The sequence below is a fragment of the Meleagris gallopavo genome, chromosome 14 (genome assembly GCF_000146605.3).
Source record: "Meleagris gallopavo isolate NT-WF06-2002-E0010 breed Aviagen turkey brand Nicholas breeding stock chromosome 14, Turkey_5.1, whole genome shotgun sequence".
In the NCBI taxonomy this organism is placed as follows: Eukaryota; Metazoa; Chordata; class Aves; order Galliformes; family Phasianidae; genus Meleagris; species Meleagris gallopavo.
Genome location: NC_015024.2, coordinates 2,298,772 through 2,320,333, shown reverse-complemented (window position 1 = coordinate 2,320,333; position 21,562 = coordinate 2,298,772). Strand labels below are relative to the sequence as shown.

At 45.1% G+C, this 21,562-nt stretch overlaps 1 protein-coding gene across 1 annotated transcript in view; it reads left to right on the top strand.

Moving 5' to 3' along the window:
- The first annotated feature begins 53 nt into the window (after nt 1-53).
- The window catches only part of IP6K1 (inositol hexakisphosphate kinase 1), a 35,379-nt gene continuing 13,870 nt past the window's right edge, over nt 54-21,562 (top strand). Inside the window, exon 1 of the mRNA XM_010718345.3 lies at nt 54-4,146. The gene's annotated coding sequence lies outside the window, so the exon portion shown is untranslated. The remainder of the gene's footprint in view (nt 4,147-21,562) is intronic.

Sequence of the window (21,562 nt, the reverse complement as noted above, 5' to 3'; positions counted from 1 at the left end):
GCCGTGTGTGTGCGTGCGTGTGTGTGTGTGTGTCTCTGGGAAGGGCTCGGTTTTGTATCCAAGCTGCTGCGAGGCTCCGTGCCCCTCCATCTTAGAGCTCTGAATCAGCAAAGCCCCCAACGGCGGGCTTCACTGTGCGCTGCTTTTGTCGTTCCGGCCTGTCCTGCGTGTTTCTGCTTTCCTCCCCTCGCAGCCGGCTGTCCCAGCTCGGTGTTTGAATCCCGGGACTGAGCTTTGCTAACGGAGCGCTGTATGAGGCCGTAGTGGTGTGCGTCTCTTGGCTGGGCTGTGTCGGGTTGGCTGGCAGCATGTCTAACAATGAGCTGCACTGTAGCATCTTTATCTATTGAAGCAGCGTGTCTGAGCAGATGACTGATCTGTGTGCTAGCGGTCAGGGCTTCAAGGTAGAATAATATTCTATTCTGGTTGTACGTTGCTGGGCTGAGGCTTTGGGCAAGCTGCCTTCTCCCTGAAAGCCTGGCAGGAGCTTGATTTAGAATTGGATGCATCATTTGTTAGGTGTCATCACCACTAACCTAAACAGACCTACTGTGGGACATCTTAATCCTACGTAACAGTTCCTTGTCGCTGAGATTGAGGGGTGTTTCCCTGTGGCTGGGTTAGCTTAGCACTGCCCTGGGGTAAGTGCCCTATTTTAGAGCTGGAAGCAGTGGTGCACTTTGAAAAGATTAAGTGTGAACTCATTATGTACCAAGACATCATGGGGCTGGATGTGTCAACTACATGAAGCTCATGTTTTCTGTCTTTTGAATATTTCTATTGCTAAATTTTCATCCAGTAGCTTTAGGAAGTATTTCATTCTCATCCCAGCTTTTTCACCACGACCGTTTCCAGATGTTTGAATGAACAACCTGTTCCGTTCTGGTTGGAGCCTATCGGGCTGACTTGATGTGTCCTTTTCATGGCATTGCTTTTGCTTCCTGTCTAATGAGGACTTCAGGTAGAGCAGGGGAAGTGAGCTTTGGCTCCCCGAGGCTGAAGTCAGTATATAGTGTCATAACTGGGATCTCTGAAGACCGTAGGACTGGGAAGGACAGGGACCTCTTCTGAGCACTGCATGTGTTTTTCCTTGGGTGGTTGATGCTCTGGTTATCCAGCAAGTCCCTTGTGGCAGTTTTGTGTGTTTCTGATGTTGAAAAGAGCAAGTGAGCATGAATCACTGGTGAGATGAGAGAGGTTTCTAGGATCTGCTTCTAGTCCCTGGGAGTTTGTGCCACCTTCTCCATGTAGCTCCTGTTGCTTTGAGCTCATATACTTGAAGTCTGCAGCCAACAGGAGGGTCATGCCCTCTCCCTGCTGACAGCTGTTTGTGCCTTACCAGTTTGACCAGGGAGCTGAAGACATTCACCCTGACCAGACTTCCTTCCTCCTGTTTTTGTGAGTAGTAGCATGACCTGCTTCATCATAAGGATGGCAGTATCGGACACGTCCTTATTTTCAAAATATTCTGGAGGGCAAAATCAAGATTAGATGTGCACTGGGGGATCCCCCTTCTAGAGGCAGATTGTACAAGACAACAGAATTGCACGTTACTCTGTTTCCATTGCCAGTATTGTGAAGCCAAGGTTAAGGTAGCAAGCACTCTGGTCAGAAAATGCCCTAGCTGAAGTTGTACCCGCAACCTTAATCAGCTAATTAGCCTGCCCGACAAGCATTATAATTTGTTCTTAATCATGCAGTTCCATGCTATTCTTGTCTATGCTAAGCTTCCTAGTGTTTTCTCCTCTTGTTCCCTCGCCCACATATGGCGCTTATTAAATTTATTAACCTCTGAAAACGTGACCTTGTGGAGCCCGATGAGCGTGAGGTGATGAGCCCTGCCCAGGCTGGGAGCTGGCTGCTGACCATCTGCTTACAGGACACAGCCTCCTGCTTTAACAGATCACCAGAGGCCTGTATAGACTTTGATTGCATTTGAGATGTCTGTTAGTTTATTTGTCTGTTTCTCAAGGTTGCTGTGGAACTGGCGAGTGGGTTATGAGGTGGAGCACGCGGTCTCATGGGTTGTGTTTTGAGTAAGAAGCATAGGTGTTAAGCCTGAAGTTGAAGATGTACAGCCTTTACCCTTGAGCAGGTATATTTCTTGCACCCGTGGCTGAAGCTGTAGGGTGTCTGATGAAGGCCTTGCTGGGCCATTACTCGGGCACTGCGTTGTAACCCAGGCACTTAACGCACTGCTACCAGATTTCCCCCAATCCATCCACCATCAGGTAGCTTTAGGATGGCTGATACGTGTGGCAGAGTTAAGTGCTGATGCTGGGCTGCAGAGTCTTGGAAGGCTGCAGGTTACTGCTGGCAGGAAGCTGCAGCCTGACTGTGTTTTCTCTCCTGTTGGCAGTGTCAGTCCAGTTGTGGCGCTGGGCAGGGTGTAGGTTTGAACTCGACCTGTGACGTTTGCAGATGTGTGGCAGTTCAGCAGAGCCCTTACTCTGTGCCTGTATGACTTGGCTTAAAGGAATGTCTGTAATTTCTGGCTTCTTTCTTTGAGAAAGAACGTATTAAGAACCAAGCTACTAAATGCAAGGAGTTCCCTCGTGAGAACTGGGATGGTTGAGCTGGAGGAAGGAGTGAAGGAAACGAAGAAAATGCGACAGAAACCTTTGCAAGAATCATGTTGACTATTTAGATGACTTGTTGTACAGTGAAGGAACCCTTCAGATGCGGGGAGGAGTAGCTGGCAGTCTCCTTTTTGTATTCCTGGTGTGACAGGAATGCAGAGCAGGATGCTGGCAAGTGTTTAATCTCAGGTTTGTTGCTGCTGTCATAAGGGTGGTGGGGGAGGAAGAGGAAGTGTCTGCATGGCTGCTTAGTTTCTGTTTTGCAGGCATTGCCTGTGCACAGTGCTTTAGCTGTTCTGTTGTGGCAGCAGCTGTTATTTTTGGCTTTCCCAGCATGCTGTTTGAGTAGATGCACTTTCTAATGGATGCAGTTCTCCTAATTGTCATGTTGGGGTGCTTGTGCTTCCTCTGTAGTTCCTTTCAGGTGCAGGTGGTACCTGGGAGCGAGTTGTTTGCCTTGTTATTTTCTATGTGTATTCTGAGTGGCAATAACTGTGTAAAAGAAGCATGCTTCTTTAAGCTGTTATTTTGCATAACCCTCGTCAGTAAATGGTCAGTTTCACTTACAAGGAAGGATTTTATCCCGTTGTCTTGGCTCGAGTTGGAAGGGACCCCAAAGGTCATCAAGCTCCAACCCCCCTGCCTCACGCCGGGCCACCAACCTCCATACCTTGTACTAGACCAGCTGCCCAGGGGTCCATCCAACCTGGCCTTGAACACCTCCAGGAACGGAGCACTTCCAGCACTTATTCCAGAATAAGGGAATACGATTCTCTATCAGAGGGAGCCTCTGTATCACGATACCCACAGTACCGTTAGCATGACTGCAGTTGGTTCTGTTTAAAGACAGCATGGGTGTAACTGCCATCATTGTATTAATAGAAGATCGGTGCCAACCAAATCTGATAAACGCAGTAAAGAAAGTTGCAACGTAATTTGCCTATCCTGATGGGATGTTACTAAGTGTGGTTAAGAGCTCTGACAGATAAGCTGTGTCTGATTTAGCTTTTGTAGTTAGAAAGGTTATCTCCTCCACCAGCTGTCTCGCTTCTTTGCCAGAAGTTTCCTCCCTGGTATTAGGGGCTGCAGCAGTTCCTGGTCAGCTGCCACCATTTAAGACATAATTTTTCTTCATTAATATCCATTGGAATGCTGTGTTGTGAACCAGGCCAGATGAAGGACAGACGTGCACTCTCTTTTGCTTCACCTGCTGGTTGGTAACTATCAGCTGATGGTTGGAGGAGTCATTTGGGGGGCAGAGGTCCCTATAAATTAATCAAGAGCAGCTGTCAGAGCCCTGACCAGTAGGTGAGAATATTTGTGTCCTGAAAGGAGCTCACTTTGAATTCAGGTCCCAGCCGTGACAGAGGGTGTGATCTCAAACGTTCTGGCTTGATGAAACAGGTGAAGATCTAAACGAAGGCTGAGTTAGTCCTTGTTAACTCTTTTCCATACAACATTTTGCAGGCTGACTTGCTTCTGGCACCCCGCGCCCTCTTGGTTGCAGGAGGTTGGCTCCATATCCCGGTGACTGTTCAACAGAGAGAGTTTGGGTAACATCTCTAAGGTAACTTTTCTGTTTTGTCCAGAGCACAAATGCAGCCACATTAAATATCATGCAAATTAAAATTAGTTGCTTGCTTTTTTACTTCTCATATTGTAATTTTATCCTTATGGTATGTGTAGATACTGTTTTTGAGAAGGATGCTCTTATTTTCAGAGGAAACTACAGGAATCTCCAGTAAAAGCACTACATGGGAATGCAAGGCTATTTATTAACTTGTAATCAATTAAATGACAATTCTTTATAATAAGAACTAAGCTGCCAGGTTTTGGAAGCTGAATCTGTCATGCATTAGCAACTCTGGCCATTTTGGTGGCTGAATTGCAGCTGTGTTACCTTAATACTGATTTCAGGATTTGATTTTTGTCTTTGTTTGTTTGTTTGTTTGTTTGTTTTTCCCACCCTCTCCTTCCTGTTTTGAGTTTAGCTTGGTGAAGCACAATAGCTGATGTGTTAGTCTTCCAGGCTGCGAGGCTACTTTGTGCTCTTCTGAATTCAGAAGAGGCTCTGGCATACCTGCTGTCTTCCACCAATGCTTTATTAACGAAGATATGACTCAGTAGTACTACCTGTGTTATAAGTATCTGTTTACCATCAGGCTTGACTGAGCTCAGGAGGCCGTGTTTTTAGGTAGTGGTTGTGTTGCACAGATCACTTTGGTGAGGAGGTCTCAGGGCTGTGGAACTTGTGGTGTTTGCTGGTTTGAAGTGCAACGTGTGGCAACCAGGGACGCCAAACTCCACAACTGCCTTCTTGGGAGAGGGGGAGGAGTGCTATGGTGGCTCTGCTGGAGATGCTCCTGTGTCTGTCACTGCTGACTTGCAGCAGATTTGGTGCTTATTTAAACACTAGCTGTTGTGTAGCTCTTACGTTCTGCTGTGACGTTGCTCTTTTCCCCTTCGTATTGTATAGTGAGTTGTATTTCCCCTTCTTAAAGCTGTCCATTTAAAAGCAGCACATCAACTTGAATTGAGATTAGCTGTCCGCTGGTGGTAACAAAGTGTTTTCAAGCATTTCACAAAGTGAATTTAGCAATACTAGGAGGGCACTAAGGCAGGGTAAGGGCTGTTTGTTCTCCATCCTTTGACAGTACAGTCTAAGCAGCTTGAGCGTGTGTGGGGAGACGGCTGTGATCTCATTACAGCTAACGACGGGGGATAAGCAGCTTCGAGCACCAGAATCAGCACAGCAGTGTCTGCAGATGTCAGTGAGTTATTTAAAGCAGGAAGGATTTGGGAGCGAGGCCTGGGGGATTGCATGGTCCTGTGTCTTAGTGCAGAAACAACCAAAGCAAACTACGATGAAGACACTGAAGGTATTGCAGAGTATGAAATGTAACTGCTCCCTTGTCTTGTAGCGTTGTGGATTGTAAGCAAAACTAGCAAAGGCCTGGAGCTTTGGAAGGCCCTCCCGGTGCTCCTTTCTTAACAGAAGGAATATTTCACTTTTCCAGACTGTGATTTGTGTGTGAACTCCACGCCAGGCTAATCATGAATATGCGGGTTTTGCCAAGATGAGATGTGACCGTCTTCAAGTATTCTTACTTTTGAAAATACTGGGATGTTTTGCTTTGTTTCCTGTTTGGTCTGAGTCTGATGCTTTTTCTTAAGCTGTAAAAGTGACATTTTCTTTGGGTATAAAGCTGCTTTGTATAATTGAAGTCTAATTTTTCTTTTTTTTTTTTTTTGCAGTTCTTACCATGAACACTGATCTGAATACACTTACTAAAACTTGTAGCTAAATCTGAATCAATAAGCATTATCGGGCACATTTCAAACATCCTGTATAGAACTGAGAAAACCACTAACTGCTTTAGTCAGTCTGATAAATAGCACTTGTGCCCTGCAAAATCGGAACAGCTTTTACTCTTTATTCTCCAGGCACTGTGTAAAGTGATGTTTCCTGTAGTATCAGCACTGCTGTTTTTCCTGCAGAAAACTAATCTGTTAATTATTCTTCTAGTTAAGTTAGACTGTGTATTTTTGTTACTGTGCTGTTAGTTAATCACAGCTGTCACAGAATTGCAGGGGTTGGAAGGGACCTCTAGAGATCATCATGCCCCCATCCGCCCTTCCCCCCCAAACCCAACCAGGTTCCATGTGTAATCTTTTTTCCTGTTGTAGTTGCCATGGAAATAAATAGGAGATGGTACTTTTGGGGTGACCTACGTGTATAAGTACAGGTATTTTGCTTTAATAGATCTGATAGTAGCTCAGCTTTAACAAATGACTTCTTTTTCAGCTTCAGAATTCTGTTACTTAGATGGTGGCCTCAGTTCTAACTGGTATTCTGCAAAGCCTGCTGGAAAGAGCTTTGAGCTCTGCTGAGCAGCTTAACGTCTAGATAAAGTATTGGAAATCTGTGACCTGGGGAGTGTCTGTAAGAACTTGTTTCCAACTGCTGCAGTGAATGGGAAGTTAAATGTAGGCTTTGTTTACCTGATTCTTTACTTATTCTGAAAAAAAAGAATTTTTGTTCCAGGCCTTCAGAATTGAGCTGGCTGCTGTGCTGGGGTATTCTGACATACCTGCTGTCCAGTCTCAGCATACGGTGTAAGGAGAGAAGTAATGAAGATCTGAAGCATTAGAGAGCTCTTTTATTTAGGAAGAGCTTAAAAATACAGAAGGAATTGTGTTCAGTGATTGTTGCTCTGGCATCCAAGAGCACCTTTATACCCTTGGATATTTTTCCTTCTGCACCACCCTTGTTACTCTGGACCACTGGGAAGAAAGCACCACAGGATGACAGTGCTGTGGTATTGCAGATGTTTTAAATGCCAAGTTTTGTTTTTTGCCCTTCAGAATGCATAGCATCTCGCTGAGCTTGGAGCTGTGGCTAGCTGTCCAGCTTGTGTATCCTCTGAGAAAATACCCTCAATTCAGATTGCCTTTCACTGTCACACAGGTGGCTGGGGCTGTCTGGTCATTCATTGCCCCTTACCTTCCAAAGCACTCTGCAGACCACAAAACAGCTCTAGAGGTACTCTGACAGCTGTAAGGTTTTCAGTCTGAGTGACTGAGCATCTTGCAGATGATAGCAGAAGGCCCATATCAAAACCCCTTCCCTGACCATGAGTATTTCCTGTATGTTTTGCCACATTGGATTTTTATAATCATCAGTAGGAAAGTGAGAGTATCCTTGTATGAAGGTCTCTTTAACCTTGTAGCCAGTGTCAGATTAAATCTGCTGTCTCAGCTTTAAGCACCCTCAGATCTTATATGTACTTTACTGAAATTAAGTACTATCTGTATGCATGGCTTTTGTCTCAATTGTTTGCTGGGACAAGATCTTTACCTTATTTTTATGCCCTAACTTGAAAAGTGAAATATCGCACTTTAATCCTTGTATTTCATTGGCACTGTTTCCTTGCATTCAGCAAGGACAAGAAGAATTCAGTAAGAATACAATCAGATTTTTTTTCCCTAGTATTGAGCTGAATCTAACAAGAAAGTTGCTCAGACTTTTCTTCTATTTTTTTGTAGGTGGGATCACCATACAAGATAATGTGCAGGCTTTTTAGTACTTCTACCTGGGAAACGTTAGGATGAACAGATCTCAAGTTGAGAAGCTGTAGCTCAACTCTTCTTGCTGCGACCCTTAAGGGGCATCTGCTTAGGAGAATTAAATGATAACAAGTAAGGGGCGTGGGTTTGCAATGTGATTATGTGGCTTTAAATCCCTGTGGACGTGCCTATAAGGTCATTTCTACTACAGATTGGGACAGCTGCATTAATCAACAGGTTCATCCTTGTCTGGTGCAGCTCTGCTGCTGGAATCCCTTAGTGTAGATACAGTTACAGTGAAGAGCCAGGCTTTTGAAGTGAAGCTTGTGTTGCTGTGGGTGTTGAGAGGGGAAGCAGGGGTGTGAGGGCTTTCTTCATTGCTGAGCGTAGCACGTGGGCTGCCAGGGCTTACTTTTGAAGGAAATAAGTGTTAGAAGAACAGAGCCCCAACGTACATCTTTTTCCAGTTTAATCCATTTTTTCATCAGCAATTAAAAAAAAAACAAAGGGAGAGAAGTGGGGCACAGTGGCAATCATCTCTCAGTTGGTCTCACAAAAAGACTTTACCTCTCCCTGCAGACCTTGTGTTTATTTAGAATGGCTATCCACTCAGCACATTAGAGCAACCTGCAGTTCCCCTTTCTCGTGTGACAAGTGAAGCCGTGTCCTGGGCACTGACTGGTGTTGGGGTGTGGAGCACAGTGCGTTTGGCTGCTTTGCACTCCTCTGCCTCTCTGACCTTATTCTGCTGCTTAACAAACCCCTGGATTTGGTTTCGTGTGAGTGCCTCCACACTGCATTAGCAGGAGGAACTGCTAGATAACAGCTGCTCCTTTTCTTTTGGCACAGGACTGTTTACCAGAACAAAGTGAATTTGTTTGGTTAATCTTGCTTTTGTGCTCTTAAATCTTCCCGTGGAGCTGATGTGCTTCTAGATGGTTCTCTTCTGTTTCTGCCATTTTGAGCAGGAAAGTAGCTAGAGCGTTTCTAAAGCATTTGATTCTTTGGCCAAACGCAGCACTGCTGTCATGTGAAAGCAGTGCCCTAATTTTAGTTGGTATTAGCAATCTCTGTTCAATAGTTAATGGATTGGGGCAAAAAATTCCAGCAATCTTGGAAAGTTAACTATCAGGTAAGACTAAGTTGAACTGGAATGCAAAGGATTACTAGAAATAAAATCATCTCCATACTGCAGTCTTTTCAACATTTTGCTTGACTGTTCTGCTGTTCCTTTTTGACGTGCTGTTTGGCAGCTGGCTGAAGGCTGCTAGTGCTGAGTGGTTTGGCTGAAGGTGCCGAAGCACCCACACCAGTAACCTCTCCCTGCTTCTCTTTTGTAGCATCTTGCTTCATCCAGGTGACGGCTGGGCACTTCTGACCTGTTAACTGCAGTGGGAAGGTGTAAGACTTTCAGTGTTTCTCCTTGCTTTGAATGTTTTCCTGGTGTTCAGACAACAGCTGGGCTGTATGATAAGACCCCATGATGCAATTAAGGGCCTGCCAAATAAAATGCTATCTTTTTCTAGGCAGGGAAGCTTACAGGCCCAGCTGAAACAAACTGTTGTGTTCAGCTTTGCCTTCATGGTAAGACAAAGAAGATTCCAACGCTAGTCACCTCCCTGCCTTTTCACACTCGAGCTCAACTGACAGCAAAAATGTGTTGGTGTATCTGCCTGGATATGTCAGATGAGAGCCCTCATGGGTAGTGAAATTGCAGATGGCACGAGGCTGTTCTTACTGTTACTGCTTACTGTTCTTGCCTTTCTTTTCCTGGAGGGATAGGTGGAGCTTATTCAGACCGTGCGTTCAAGTCACAATATTCATCTGGTTTTGCTCAAGCGTGCTGCTTGTATATCTTCTTTAGTTTTGGCAGAAGTTTCTCAGATCTGAACATTCCTGTGATGTGGTGTAGGGGGGCAGGGGGCAGAGGTAAGATTGACACCATGGCTAAGCACGTTTGTTTCTGGACAGAAGTGAGAAGAGGGGAGTAGTACTGTTGTGTTTGCTTGTTTGAATCTTACGTTTGCCCTCTTTATTTTTACAAAGAGTGTCCTGGATGGGCATAGCTGCAGATTTCCTGAAGTCAGAGTCCTGTAGTTCCTTTAAGAAAGCCAGTTGCTGGAAATTCCTTTATCTAATGATGTTCATTTCTGAAATTAATTCTTAAACAGCTCAGAAAAAGAGCATTGTATAGATCTGAGGAGGAGAGGGATCAGAGCAGTGTCACAGCCACAGCGTATCACAGTAATTGTAAAGTTGCTTTACAGTGAGTTTGAAGCAAGCCAAATTAAATGTGGATTCTGAAGGGCGTTAAAGAGGAGATTAGCTTGCATGTGATGATTCTTCATTGCATGCTGGTGTTTTGCTTTGATGCATAACTCTCAGGCTTGATAGATTTAAATCTTGATGATGCCCTAATTCCTGGGAAACAAAACCTTCGTGCTGCTTCCTGAGTCCTGGAGCCTGTGCCTGCTCCTCGGCAGCTCAATTTGCAGAGGGCAAGGAGAGCAAAGAACACATAGCTGTTCTCAGTGTGCTCACTGGATAGAGTCCTTGATGTCTGCTGCAGGGTCTGTCTCTTCAAAATGAGAAACGTTTCTCTTTACAAATCCTGAACTGGTTGGCTTGACTGTAACCGCTCTACTGCTTTGGAAAGTCCTTTCCCCTCGTCATGCTGGGATCATGTGTTTGCTTGTCCTTCCTCTTCAGTAGCCTACAGGTAAAGCAGAGGCAAAGGAAAAGTGCTTGGTTATCTGGGTCAGTTTTCTGGGCAGCAGTACTGTGCTATAGAGGAAACAAAAACTCATAATGCAATGAAATGCAAAAACGTACAGATAAACTCTAGCATGTTTTCATTGCTAGCAGTGTGAGGAAGAGGCAGGTGGTAGAAGTTGTGTTTTTTTTTCCACCAGTCCTAATGAGTTCTGTTTGTCTTTTGCATTTGAGATCTTGAGATAAATACACGAGGTTGGCAAGTTGTTGCAAAGGGATTTTTGCTTAAGTCAGGTCTCGCTCAGCAGATTAAGAGAATGTAATTTCCGGAGCTAGTAGGGAAGGCTTAGGAGTAGTTAATGCACATCTTGCAAGTTTTGTTGTAGCTGCTATCTTGCCTTTCATTTTGGGAAAGTGGTGGAGGTAGTGGGGTAAAGGACAAGGAGTCTGCACTGCGTATCTGCATTGTGACCTGAGCAGTGAGCTGGCTTAGTCACAGCCGTGGAGCAGCAGCAAATTGTCAGACTGCTTTCTGGCAGGCACGAGTTTGTTAGTGGCTTCAGCATGTGGATAAAGAAAGCCCAGCCCGAGCTTGTCTCTGTTGCTGAAGGTGATGTGCTTTAATTATATCCATGTTCTTACTGAAGAGAATCCCGCTTGAGGCAAAAGCTCATTCTGGTTTTCTTTTGGTTGTTTGCCCACGTAAACACTTTCGTTATTGAAAATAGATACTGAAAAGTTTCAAATCCACCTCGTTCCCAGAAGGGGGCAGGGGAGACTGGAGTCTGATAAATGTACTTCTGTTTATGCTATGCTTCCAGGCAGAGCAGGCTTTGGCAGGGGAGCATGGCATGGTGAGGTGCCTGCGCAGTGCTGGAGCCTGCAGCAGAGAGCTGGGCTGCCAGCAGTTCGTTCTTTGGTTCTCCTTTCTCTTGGGGAGCTTTAGAACAGCTTTAGAGCAGCTTAGAGTTCTCTCTCATCACTGCTTCACGTCCGATACGCTGAGATACTGTGCGTGTAAAGACCATGGAGGCATCAGAAAGCGTCTTTCTTTCTGTACCTAGAGCAATCTTGGCATCTTGTCTGGGTAACAATCTGAGTTCTTTATTCCAGATTCCTTCTACTTAAAGCTCAGAAAAATCTTCTCTGTGAAACTGAAGTTCTTTTTCGGGAGGATCTACACTTGCTCTTTGAACACTTGGTTTCCCTGTGCTAGATTCACTCAGCCTTGCCAACAGTGGGAGAGAGACTTTTTTTTTTTTTTTTTTTTTTGCCAAATACATTAAAAATGGGGTCATGCACCTCTCCAGTGAGCTGGTTTAACATCCTGCAAAGAGACCTGTGGTTTCTGTGACAACCCGGAATGCAGACAGAATAAACTCAGCTATGTTAGTCTGCGTTTCTGTCTTTGAATTGTGGAAGCAGCTACTTTTTCTCAGGACGGTGTTTATTACAGTGTTCCTCATAATATGAGGTAGCTTCTATCCATTAGCAGTAAAGGACTAAAGAAGGAAAAGTGAACTCTGTTGAGTGTGTTAATGAGTGTTTTTTTGTTGTTGTTTTTGCCCAGTCTTCAGTGGTAAGGTCTCCTGGGCCTCTGTGTTTAGAGGTAAGTTTCAAAGAGGGGATGACAACCAGAGGCAAATAGAAGCAGGGTTGGGGACTGCTTGAGAGAACTTGACCCTTGTACATCCGTGGGACTGCTTGAGAGAACTTGACCCTTGTACATCCGTGGGACCTGGTGGTCTGCACCCAAGGACGTGGAGCTGACCGTGTTGTAGCCATCTTTGAACGTCATGGTGGTGCAAGGAGGACTCTGGTTACTGAACAATGGCACATGTTGGACTGGTCTTCAGAATAGACCCAAAGAATCATCCAGACAACTACAGGTCAGCCTCGCTTTGCTCCCAGGGCAGTCGTGGGACAGTTCTTTTTAGCACCTTCCTGGGCATGCGAAGGAAGGAACAGTCAGTATGGGTTTACCATGGGTAAGGGGTACCTGGTTGTCTTCTGTGATACATAAACTGTATTTGTGGATGAGGAAGAGCAGTAGAGGCCACTTAGCTCAACTTGTACCAAGTGTTTTGACATCATCTCCCACGGTATTCTTGAATGCAGGTTGGGACATTGCAGTCTGGATGAATGGAGTACAACTGTAAGCACCCTGAGGAATGCTGCAAGGAGTGAATGGAATCAGAGAAGGATGAAGTAGTAATTCACAGAACTTTTTCTGCACAGAAGGACAGTAGTTCCTGAGGGGAATCTCTCTTCCTCTTGAGTGTTGTGTTTTTGCCATAATGTGATGAGGTTAACTGGATGGCAGTATGTAGAAGGTTGCTTGGCTGAAATTCATCGGCCTCACTGCTTATCATCATAGATTTATCTATCTTTCTTTGATGTATTTGGAGAGGTTGACATGAATTTTCTTTAACGTTGCCTTGTATTGTTCTCACTTGGTCATCTGTGTGTATGTGAGCTACAGTTCTGTACAGTACACAGCTTCTCTGGACATGCTTGTCATGGCTGGCTTAAGCATGGAGGGTGTGTATGGAATATTGGGAGACCAGGTTGTAAAGAAGAAAAGCAATGGCTCAAAATGTGAAGTAACTTCATCTTTGGTTACAGCCTCTTTGGGTTTGACACACCATAATATAGCACAATAGCTTATCAGTCTAGATTTTCTGTGTACTTTGATTTCTCTTCATGTAGGCATATCTGCTTGTGTCTGAGGAACTGTAATTCATAAACTCAGCGTGTGATGCTTGCTTTGGGACTGTTTTCCATTATTGCTGTTAATAGCAATAGACTTGTTGCAGCTGGTGCTGCATTTGGGCATTAAGAATTCAGATTGTGCTATCGAATGTGATCGTGTGCTGAATGAAGGTGCCAGTTCTGAACAAAGAGGTTAATGGTCTTACATAACGTTTGTAGGAGGCTTTTTTGTCACTGCAGAATTAAAAATAGCCATTAGAAGTTCTGTTTTGTCCCAGTTGTGGATCTTGCTATGGAAATCAATTACCTGCAGCAAGTGATATTTTTTTTTTTTTTAACTACTTAAGCTACCTAAGGAGTGTGATTTGAGCTCTGCTACATTTATAACTTTTGTAGTAATTATTTGAGGTTTGTTTCCTTGTGGCTTTTGTGCTCCCATGGTTAACATTGTAGCTTCTGCATACAGTTACTGGTTCAAACAGTTCACTCTGCCCTTAGCCTGTGTTTTTTCAGTCTAAAACAGCCCGAACCACAGAGTGCTCTTTGAGGTGCATCTGAGAAGCTCTTCTGCTGTGTTGGTTACGGGCTGCTTTTATAACAGAGCACGTTTTAAACATTTGTCCCAGGTCAGAATGGGCTGTTGGGATTATCCCTTGTGTCTAATCTCATTTTAAATCTCTGTTCCCAGAGATGCTGTACCCTTGCAGTCAGCACGCTCTGCCCTGCTGGGGTTTTCCTTCATGAAAACTCTTCTTGCAGCCTTTGTAACTACAGTATTTATAATACATTTTAACTTGGATTAAATTGTGAAGGGAAAGCTGCGAGTCTTCACCTGCACTGCAGCATGGAGTGCTTCAAGTTTGCACACAGTTAAATGGCAAATTAAATGATTCACTAATTACTGTTGCCTAGGACTTGCTTCACAGGCTCCATTCAGAAATGTCCAGATGGTCCTTTGGTGGAAGGTGCAAAACAAACCTGGAATAACAGGGGACAAAAATTGTCCTGAAATTGTTTGTTCCTGATATCAGTGAAAACCAAAGATTTATGGGACTGATTTTTGCTTCATTCTACCCTTTGGGTTTGCATTTGGGCTACCAGTGTGTTTCTTGCAGTGTTGCTGCTGCCCCAATGCCTCAACTTATTGCATGTTGGGATGCTGTCCTTGGTTTGATGCAGTCTGTGTGTGAGCCGTGGGCAGCTCTGAATCAGGTTCACTTGTCTTGCCCTAATTTTTTTGCATAAAATCATCTGAAGCTTTTAATTGCTCCTTGATTAAGATATCTGCTTTGAAGGTCTGCAGTCTGCGTGTGCAGATGAGCTGAATTGGTGTTTAAGCACTAAGCAGACCTGCAGCCTGGTCCCCACCAGGCACTCATTTGTAGCTTTTCCTGCTTGCATTAGAGGTTCCATTTAAAGTCCTGATCTTTAAGCAGTGCTCTTAAATTCTTCTAATGTCTCCCTGCTGGTAAGAATGAAGAGATGAGACGCAGTATTAATGTGTAATAGCAGTGGGCCAGTAGCTGAGCAGAGGTCCCCAGGGATAGGAATCATAATCTTCTTAAAAGAGGAGAGGAATCAAAGAGGCTTTGAGAACTCACCTTTTGCAGGGTGAGAAACAGTCCTTGTGCAAAGCTCTTGGTGATCAGTTTCTCCCAGTGTTTCATGCTTCATCTAACAGCTCTGGAAAATAGGTGTAGGTGAGTCCAGCAGGAGACTTTGACGTCTGTATAGCCTACTGGTTCCTCAAGTTTGCACAAGCAGGGGACATCAGCAAGAAGAGGACTGTGCCTGTGGGCGGGTGGTTTTATATGACTGTGTTACATAGTCTCACAAAATAGTAGTAAATAGGGTAGCAGCTCATGAGGCACTCTGATCTAAATGCAGCCTCCTGCTTCTGCTTAACTGCATGCAGCTTCACTGCAGCTTTACCTCAGTCTCATTTTGCCACGTGTATGTTTTGTTGTTGGAAATGAAGGTGTCTAAACGCAGAGTTTTCTTCACCTTTTAATTAGTTGGTATTTAAAGAGAAACTTGCAGTGTTATTGAAGTGTCAATGGTCAAGAATTCAAGATAAACTTCCTAATTCTGGTTTATGATATTCTTGTGATTTACTGAGCTGGGGAGGTTCATGTTTAGTTATGAACGTCCTGTTTTTCTCTTTGAATAGACCTTTCTTGTGCAAAGCTGTCCAGCGTTGGGAACATGGTGCTTATGCACAAGATCCACAGCTGTAAGTCCTGGTTTTGGTGGAGTGAGGTGTGCGGAGGTAGCCTGGAGTGTCTGAGCTCTGTGTGGCAGCGAGGTGACATACAGAAACTGAATTTGCAGTACCTTTGAGGTAAAACCAGGTCTTACAGGAATCCCCTGTTTGATCAGAGCTTTGGCCAGAGGCAGGTGCTACAAGCAGTGCCAAGAGCTGACTGAAACGCGTTGGTCATGTGGAAGTGGTGTAGGTAAGGTCATGAAACCTACGTTGGGACGAGTGGAGCTCTTCTGAGAGGGTCCTGTGATGTCACTGACCTTGAGGTGCAGTGAACAGCAAATGCTGATGAGCAATACATGTAGCTTTGGAGCTGTAGTAACTGTTGCAGTGATGTCCTACCTGAAATGCCTTTAGAAGGATCAGCTCTTGCCTCCAGAAGCCATGGCCGCACAGAAGCGGTCGGTTTTCTGAAGTGACTCTGCTAAGAGTTGAACCAAGGTAAAGAGAGCATGATGTAACCCAGGCTGCAGTTTCTAAGAATTCCTTGTTGTTCAGGAATCAATGTTGTTTGTATAATGTTGTTGCTGTTTTTCCTGGCCTTCCTCCCCAGTGTTCCTTGTACACACTGGTGCTGTTTGTCATGCCCTAGTTAATCACAGGTGGCTGTTCCTTGCTCTCATCTTTATATATGTTTTAGTAGCCCTCTTGCTCTGAAAATATTGCTAGCAACAAATAAATAGGATTTATTTTTGAGGAGGTAGAATGTTGGGAGCATCAGTGATGTGCTGTGGGAACTTAGAGCATGAAGAATTAAAACTTTGTGCATTTCTTACATGCAACTTAAATCTTTCTGACGTAAAGTTTGCTTTTATATAAATGTTACGTAGTCCTGCTGTGAATTTCTGTCCGTGGTGAGTAAGAGCAGAACTTGACAGCTGCTTGAAACTGAGCGTTAGCCTTTCTTCCCTTCCCTCCCAGCTTCTTGTTTGCTCCTTTTGTCACTAGTATGTCTGTTGAATCACTTGGTTTACAGATCTTCAGGACCTGTCTGCAAGAGTGCTGGTGCAGATATAAAAGAAATGACAGCAGAGAGCTGAAAGTGCTGAATGATGTTTCTATTGGCAGCAGCAGCGTGTCTTTAAAGTCATGGTGGGACTTCACTGCACACGTGGTTGCAGTGAATTCAGTTGGCTCTGCTTCTCCTTTATGTCCTTCCTATGCTGGATGGTTCTTTCCTTTCCTTTCAATGGCACTGGCACTAAACCAGTGCAGGAAGCAAAACAATTGGCAAAAACAGTTTTCTTCCTCGGCTGAACTTTCTTGCCAGGGTAGTTTCTGAGCAGGAGCAGGTGAATGCCGGTGCTGACTCAGAAGTGAGAACAGGGTTGAAGAGTGCTGACCTGGATTTACTTAAGCTGTTGTGAAGCTACACCCTCAGATGCATGCTAAGGAACAAAATGTAGCATTTGCCAACTACCGGTTTTGTTAATTTTGTGTCCTCATGGATTGGTTTGACACCTTCCACTAGAGACTGATTCTGCTCTTCTAGAGCAAACAACAGAAGCTGTTGAAAGGTGAGTTTCCTGCAGCTGTTTCATTGACACGCCTAGTGCCCTGTTCCTGAAGTCAGGTCTTAATAGTCATTCAGTCTTTGGTGCCTTGTTTTCAATGAGAAGGCCTTACACAACAGCACACTCCTGGTGTGGGTACCTGCCACCAGCTGAAAGCAGGGAGCCACGACCTTCCCAGCAGGTTGCTAAGCAGTCATCAAATAGGAAGCATTTTCACTTGGTTTTGTTTCAATCACCAGTATTTGGGCTGGTAATTTGGGAAATGAACCATCAGTGTTTCTCTCACGGTCATTTCTAAAACATGCTTGTGTTTCATTGTTGCTTGGTGCTTGTTTTGGTTTTCTATCTTTGGTTTTAATGTGGAAATACAAAAGAAGCCAACACAGCTGCAATTATAAAGTCACAAATGCTGCAGACAGCCTCTCTGCTCCTTGAGCATCACAGTCTTCACAGAGGTGTGAATCTGCACGTCACGTAGGCTTGGTTCTGGGGTGTTTTTGTTTTGAATGAAGATCACCAAGATAGATGATAGTTACGCAATTTCTGGGAGAGTTCTGTTACAGAAGTTGGCCCAAAGCTGTTCATTTGCCTCGGTGACTTTGTTAGTCATCTTTTTATATTTCAGCATGCAGAATGACATATAACTTAGGACAAGCAGCAGCTCAAGGGAAGTCAGTAGCCATGCCATACTTGTTGGATGCTCATCAGTGTGACCTCATTTTGTCTCATTAAATAGACCATCCATGCAGCACTAAAATACCCTACGTGTTCAGTTTTGCAAGTAATCCTGTTCTGCAGCAGTCCTGAAACAGAGGTGAGCTGGGAATGTAAACGTCGGCTTCAGGCGTGAGGATAACTATCAGCAGTTCTGGCACCTTGTGCTGATACAACTGTTTGTACAGCTGCCCAATAGATTGGGGATCTGACCCGAGTTGAAAAGTAATCCTTAAAACCAAAACAAAATGCTGGTTTATTTTTAACTTCAATCAACTCCCTCATTTGTTTCCCTGCAAGCAGTTGTACCGGCACGGCATGGCTGAGTGGGAGGGTGCTGCTCATGCTGGTGCAGCTGTAGCTGTGCTCTGAAGAAATAACTGAAAGAGGGATTAGAAACTGATTTGGCACAGTTAGTGCTGGAAGAAGTCTGAACTTACTTTTTGTTTGAAGCCAGGCATTTGGACTGAGTTTGATTTGTTGCAGAGGATCGCTGTAAAGAGCAACCAAAACAAGCAGCTGTCTCCACCCCAAAATGTGCCCTGTTTTTACCAAATTAGGGAGAAGGTGGTGGATGAGTCGAGTATCAGCACACACCTTTTTCTGGTGCAGATCAAGCCTTTAATGCATGTTTTCAGGCTCTGCCATTTGAGATCTGGAGATCTGGCTGCTCACCCAGGTTTTCTCCCTTAATTCCTATTTCGTATATTCTCCTTTTTACATACTTTAAAAACAAAAACTATTTTTACGAAGTAAGTGCATATGAATCTTGTCTGATTTTTATTTTGGATACATTTTATTTTACTGGGTAGCTCTCGATTTCTCCTTTTCTTCCTTCTCCCCCCCCTTCCTCCTAATCTTCTAGGGGTTCCTTATGAGATGGAAGAGGGCTGAGAGCCGTATCCTCCCTGCTCCTGCTTTGACAGTTCACTTCTGGCCTGGAAGCGGGTGTATGCTCCTCAGTCAGGAGGGCTGTGACTGTTTTTCCTCTTGCAGAATCCTCACTTTAACCTCTGTGCTTTGCTTTCTGTGTGGGGCAGGTAGGAGGTATTACATCAACATTATTTCCAGTTCCCGTTCACCACTCTCTTAAGTTTGAGAACTGATTTTGTTGCTATGCTTCTCTGAATTTTGGTGCCTTTGCTGGAAGTTTCCTCATGTTGTGCAAGCTGGGAGGCTTCAGTCCCATTCTCTCTGTAGCCTCATTACAGCCTGAAGGGGCACAGTTGTTCCTACTTGTCGAGGCTGTGCGGAGGTGTGAGTGGGAGCTCTGGCTCCCAAGCTTCTGGGCGTTGTTAACCCAGAGAAGGTGAGGTAAGAGTTGTCTTACAGGGAGCCAGCTTTCCCCTTTCCCCTAGCTGTGACACAAACCTGAGACTTGAAACTCGCTTGAGTTCTGTGGGTGCTGTTGGGTTAGGCAGCCCCTCTGGCACAGAGCAGTTCTTCCCAGTGCTGCCCATCCTTAGCAGATGTGCACATTGCCATTACATCACGCCTTCCCTTTCTCTGCCAGCAGTGCTTTGCTGTGCTGAACAGTGCTTTGCTGTTCCTCTTGCTGAGCACAAGCACCACCAGTGCTGACTCATTCACTGCCTTTGTATCAGCAGAACAGCGTGGGGCTCTACCTGCTCGTGCCTCGCCTTCTGATGCTGTGGGAGCTGTGGCATTTGGTCCATGACATGAAAGCACTTTGAGTTTGACATTCAGGAACACAGCTGTTTCATTGTCTTCCTGCTCTGGGAGGCATCTGGGTAGAGTTACCTGGAGGATCCTTTAGCCCTTCAGGAATTCCTTAGGGATGTGCCTGCCTTATTTAAGCTTTACTCCTGGGGGAGGAAGCCATGATCTGAATCTGAAGAGCTTGAATGCTTTGCTGTCAGCATTAACGAAAGCATTAAACATGAGATCACAGAATCACAGAATGGCCAGGGTTGGAAGGGACCTCGAGGATCACGAATCTCCAACCCCCTGCCACATGCAGGGCACCACATTTCATAGCAGCCCAGGCTGCCCAGGGCCCCATCCAACCTGGCCTTGAACACCTCCAGGGATGGACGGGGCATCCACAGCCTCTCTGGGCAGCTGTTCCAGCACCTCACCGCTCTCATAGTAAAGAACTTCCCCCTGACATCCAACCTCTATCTCCCCTCCCTCAACTTAAAACCATTTCCCCTTGTCCTGCTGTTATCTACCCTTTCAAAGAGTTGGTAAACAATCAGAGGTCTTTGAGGCAGGACGTGAAACTGCCTCCTCTGCATATTCAGACTGTAAGTTAAGGTGCAAATTCTTTCCAAGTTAGGGTCAAGCCTCTTCACTGGGTTTGGTATGATTATTGTTTCCTTCCCCCCCACCTTTGAATGCAGGGACTGTGGTTTTCTGCTGATTGCCCTGCTGCTAAGTTTACTGCTGAGGCCTTCACTAGTGAGAATTCTAGCAGTGTTGTTTTTTCTTGATGGATAGGGCTGATTCCTTATGGTTTGTGATAGTTGAAAATAAATCCCTTCCTGGCTGCTGGGGCTGTGCTGAACAGCAGCGTTTGCATTGGAACACTTTAAAAGGGATCTATATTCAGTGAAGACTTTTCCCTTTTGCAACTGAGGTGAATAGAAGCCAGGAATTAATGCACAGAAAGCTGACTGACCTTGCAAGCACTGATCAGTAAGTTCTTCTCTGGGAAGTGTTTGCTGTATTCTCATCTCACCCATAAAATACAAAACTGGAATTGGACATCCCTGCTTTCCTAGGCACAATCTTGGAAAAAAACCTGGGCTGGTACTGATAAAGCAACCTTTTGTTAATGTACGTACTTGCTCTGGTCCTGCTGCTATGGAAACTCAGGCTTGGGCTGAAGCCAGTGTCTCAGGATGGAGCAGGAAGGTGCCCTTTTACATAGGGGCAGGGTATGTTTTCAGGGAGGTGCAGCAGGATTCAGCAGCTCAGCTCCTGCGCCTCCCTAGAGAGGGTGAGGGAGATAACCCAGCCTGAGCTGGGCCTTCTGCAGCCACCCCTGGCACTGATGGCTGTGGCAGGGGCTGGCAGGTCCCCAGGCAGCCTGTGTCCTCCTGCCAATGTGCTGTGTTTCTGCAGTGGGAGAGGAGAAACCTGGAGAGGAGAGCAGCAGGGGAATTAAATCGCTGCGTATCATACCTGTTATGTGCTGTCCTCTTTGTCCCTAGCCTGATGTTATTGCAGTGCTGCCACCTTTTCCAGCATCCAGCTGAACAGGAATGCAAGCTGGAAGAGGCTGCCTGAGCTGCTGACTTGGGTTACCCTTGCTGGCAGACAGCTGCATAACAGATGTTCACAAAGTGTTGCACAGCACCTGCTTCATACGTTGCAAACAGTCACAGATGTTTCCTAGTGCCTTGCTGTGTGCTAGGGTTTGTCATTTAAAAAAGTAAAATAAAGTAAGTTTCACTATAATGTACCCTTGGGAGAAAGCAAGAATTCTCTTGGCCTTGGGTCTGGCATGGGATTCAAGTACCTCATCATCCCCTGAATGCACTCTGTGCTTTATGCATAGGTGACAGCAGAATGCCTTTGCAGTTGCTCTAGGGAAACAGCCTTCTTTAATCCCACCTCTAGGTAGCAGTTCTGTTGGTTGTTTGAGCATTCCAGCCTTAGTTAAGACTGCATAACTCAACCTTTTTTGCTTCGGGAGGAACTGAAAATGCTTGGCTTCTACTTTGTAAGGAAGAGAGCAGAAAAGTTTTGGTCTCATAGGCTACAGGCAGAAGTGCGAGAGCTCTGTGATGACTGGGATCTAAGTAGGATGCGGATTGTTGTCTTTCAGATCTCTGGAAGATAACAACACAGGGTACTCTTAAGGATTCACACTACAAGCTTAACTGTATTCTATGTGCGGCCCTTTCTGTAAGTTCAGCCAAGCTGTGTCTTAAAGCTGAGGAAGCTCTTTCCTTTTGCACACTTCAGCAGCGAGTGCTTTTCCCTGCTGTTGAGATGGGAAAATTTTGGTTGGCGTGCTTTTGGTTAGCTCATGG